Consider the following 4,307-nt stretch of genomic DNA (forward strand, 5'->3'; position numbering starts at 1 on the left):
TCTCCCTAAGCACAGACAAAAGCCCCTCGGAGCACAGGCCAGCCCCTCCTGAGTAACACAGGACGGTTGTGATCTTATCTCCAACTTCAGCCACTATCTGATTATCCTTGGTGACCTGGGATTTACAAAGAGAACGTCTTCCTGGGAAATCCGGCCATTCAGGATTTGTTGAAATGTGAATGGTGGTTCACAGGCCTGGAGCAGGGCTGTGGAGCAGGGTGATAGAGCAAGGCCAGGCTGCTGAGCTCCGGGCTACCTTTCAGGCAGTAGAGCTGGAAAGCAGGCTTAATTTGACCATGGTGGATCCTAGGCTGTCTGCGGAGTGAAATGCTGTCATGTAGGGGTTGCTGATGGCCGGTGGCAGCCAGGCACATCTTCCCTAGCCCGGCAGCCACGGAGAACAGCTGGGCAGATGTGCAGGCAGAGGGGAAATGAGGAGGAGCCAGAGAAGCTATGTCATCCCACAGAGTGGACAGACCAGGAAACCTCCCAGGCTTCCAGCTAGCATTAGGAGCAGATGTCATTCACCTGGGTTGCCTGGCCCAATCTCTCCTCACCCTCCACCTCACATCCCCCACAGCATTCTTGATGGGGCCTCTGGGTATCACCCGTGCTATTCCTCAGTGGGAACCCTAACTGTCCTGCAGAGGCTGGTCTGTGCATCTTCTCTACCAGGAAACAGACAGACAGACACACACACACACACATACACACACACACACACACACACACACATACAAAGAGAGAGAGAGAAACAGAAATACAAATACACACAAATAAACTTATCACACACACTGACACACCCAGACACACCCTTGCTGGTACCATGTCTTCATTTGTTCTGTTCTTCTCACAGGCCCTCAGGTCTTATCATTGAACCCCTTAAAAAGGAGGGTTACAGCTTCTCTTCTACCCTTAAGACTCATGGAAGGCAGGGCAGGAGGCCACCACTAACTCCTCTCTGCTAAGGTGCAATGTCCAGGGATTCCCAAGACTGGAAGTGTTGGCTCACACTCCTGTCCTCTGTGGAAAGCTGGTCTCTGTCATCCTCAAAGGGACTCGTGCATAGGAAACCACAGAACATGGAAAGCTAAGCCTTCTCTCGCTGGGCCTCTTCTGGCTTGAGTGACTTAGAATACCTCAACGAAGACTGCAGCCTTCTCTTGGGTGCTCTGGGGATACCTGTTTGGATACACGGGATTTGATGTGAGTAACTCCGTTTTGTTTTGGTCCATGGTGGTCAGGGCAGAAACTCAGCTCAAATAGTCGTCTCTGGTACAATGTATCTAGCTGAGAGCAGCTGGGAAGGGGAGGCCGGCTTTTGGACCCCAGATCCCCAAAGCTGCTCTTACGACAATGCAGATCCTTTCCATGCCAGCTCTGTGCTTCAGCAGCGGTGCCTGCCACGGTGACTTTGACAGGACTGGCCTGGACTACGGCCCTTCCCTCTGTCTACTGAGCTGCACGGTTGTGAAGGCCAGACCTGGACTGAGGATCCCTCCCTGACAGGAAGTCCTAGGACAGATGCAGGAAGAGACGGTTCCCCAAGGAAAGCTGAAAGGGGGGTGGGAGAGGGGATGCTGGGCAGGAAAACAAAGGGCAGAAAACCAGGAACCAACCCAGATTAACAGGCTTGGTGGATGGTGCCCCTGCGGCTCTGAAGCCTGGTCCAGCCTCTAGCTCGGACAACAGCTTGGGTCCCAGGCTTTAGAGAAAAGAGCAGGCAGGAAGGCATGTGGGGCGGGGAGAGGGGGTTCTTACTCGTGGGTTCAACATTGTCTTCTGGAGGAAGTGGGAATTTCCACACTGTGAGCTCCAATGCTTGCACAACGTACCGCTGTCTTCTTGAGAAACCCGTGGGCAGCGAAATCTCCTCTAAATGAGAGTTTACCACCCTCTTCTCCGTGGCAACAGCTTTTCTGTTGTCCCTGCAGGATGCAGACTGATTTGTATACAGATACACACATTCATGTAACGTTCCAGGGGTGGCGGGGTATGGCTACCTGAAAGCATTCTGCAAGCCGAGAGGTTCATATTCCATACTTAAGGAGAGCTGGAATGCTGACGATCCAAAGCCAGATTCTCCGGAGCTGTCTTTGGTCTCACTGCCCACCTTCAGGACTGACTGTCAGGTAAAACCTTTTGGAATGAGCAGAACACAAATGCCCACCAATCCCAAAGCTAAAACTTTTATCAGTAGTGTGAGCCTATATGCCAGAGGTTTTCCACGGAGATCTCTGGCCCAGCCTGGTGCAAGAGCTCCAGCGAAGGGAAGCAGACACCAGCGGGGAGGAGAAGTCGCTTCAGCCTCAGCGGCAGTTCTGCCACTGCAGTTGGCTTCACCTCCGTCTCTACTGCGCTTTCCAGGCCACTCAGTTACTCCTCGCCACCCTGCACTGAGTCGGATCCGGCTGGACTGACGAGAGGCCGACTAGCCAGTGAGGAGTGTAGAGCAGCTTCAAGCTGAGTTTCGAGAGAGTAGACCTTTTCCCCAAGTGTTACAGCTCTTAAAACAAAAGGCTCAGACAATGGAGATCTTTTGCACACCTTTAATTCCCTGAATAGGATTTATATACAGTTTTGGGGATGATTCAACAGCAGGTACTTCTCACTGGCTTAGGCTGAGAGCTTGGGGAATCTTTATTTGCATGTAAGAAGGTTTGGTGCTGCATACCTCTCCTGGTGGGGTTATGGGGGGCTGTGACTGAAACAGGAGCCAGGGGCCCAGGAGGCGTGGTCCAACACCTTCCTTCCATGCAGGCAGAAATCACCACCCACTGGGCCTCCGGAGTTCCAGACCTCTTACTTGACCAGGACCAGGTTGCCTGTGCAGCACCTGAGACTCATGGCAGCTTCCTGCTCTGCTGTGCCCCCATAATGCATTTGAAGACTGTCTAAGTTTATGACTTTCATTTATAACTACATAAAAAGTTCAGGACAGACCACCTTATTGCCAGCACTGTCCATCTTAATCCACATGCCCTAGGGCTGCGGTTCCCACTGGAGACCAGCTAAGAGAGGACCCTGTGGTAGGAAGGGGGCAGCGGCCCTGACCCACATCCTGTGTAGTGTTCTGTCTCCATGACCTCTCTTCACTGATACCACTTGGACTTCTGGCCTGGCTGTCCTGGGTCATAGTGCCTCGACTTCCCTCTGGTGCCAGCAGACTCAGACTTTGTCCTGAGCCCTGCACTAGGCTCCATCAGGCCTCACAGTTCTGCCCCAGAGCCTGGTTGCTCTGCACGGCCTCCTTCCTCTGACCGCTCCCCAGACAGCATCAGCCCCCACCCCCAACCCTGTCCCCCCTCTGCCCATCCCTACCTGAAGCTCAGCTTCTCTCCAAACAAGAGAATCCCCTGGAATTCCCCACTCTGCCTGTGAGGGTGAAGGGGCAGGGGTGGGGGTAGGGGTGGGGGGGGGCTGGGGAAGGGGTGGTTCTGCCTGCAAGCTCCTCTGGCCTCCACGGCCAAAAGAAACTGGATCCAGGGCAAAAGGGAAGTTTATTTTATTGTTATTTAAACAAAATAGCTTCTCTCAGGCAACCTTGAATTTCTGATCTTCCTGCTTCTACCTCAACCCTAGAGCTCTGAGGATGCTATAAGCACTAGCCAGAGACTTTATCCTAGGCCCCAAGGAATAGTAAATTAACATTTATTTTATTCCTATTTTTGTGCATGTATATGTGTCTCTGCGGGCTATGTGCATGTAAGTGTAAATGTTTGTGGAGGCCAGAAGAGGGCGACAGTTCCCCTGGAACTGAAGTTATAGGCAAGTGTGTGAACTGTCTCATGTGGAGCAGGGAACCAAACTCAGATCCCATGCAAGAGCAGTTAGTGCTCTAACCACTGAGCCATCTCTCCCATCTCCAAAAGTACATTTTTTAAAAAGCATAAGGTCCAGTGTGATGGCACACACCTCTAATCTCATGATTTGAGAGGCAAAGGCAGGAGGATCTCTGTGAGTCTGGGGCCAGCCTGGATTACATCATGAGTTCTAGGCCAGCCAGGGCTACATAGTGAGACTCTGTGTAAGGAGGAGAAGGAAGAAGAGGATGTGGAGGAGGAAGAAGAGGAGGAGGAAAAAGAAGAGGATATGGAGGAGGAAAAAGAAGAGGAGGAAGAAGAGGATGTGGAGGAGGAAGAAGAGGATGTGGAGGAGGAAGAAGAGGAGGAGGAAGAAGAGGATGTAGAGGAGGAAGAAGAGGATGTGGAGGAGGAAGAAGAAGAGGATGTGGAGAAGGAGGGAGAAGAGGAGGAAGAGGAGGAGATGAGAGAAGCTAAGTGCAAAAACTAATCCCAACTTTTGCT

The sequence above is a fragment of the Mastomys coucha genome, unplaced genomic scaffold, assembly GCF_008632895.1.
Source record: "Mastomys coucha isolate ucsf_1 unplaced genomic scaffold, UCSF_Mcou_1 pScaffold7, whole genome shotgun sequence".
In the NCBI taxonomy this organism is placed as follows: Eukaryota; Metazoa; Chordata; class Mammalia; order Rodentia; family Muridae; genus Mastomys; species Mastomys coucha.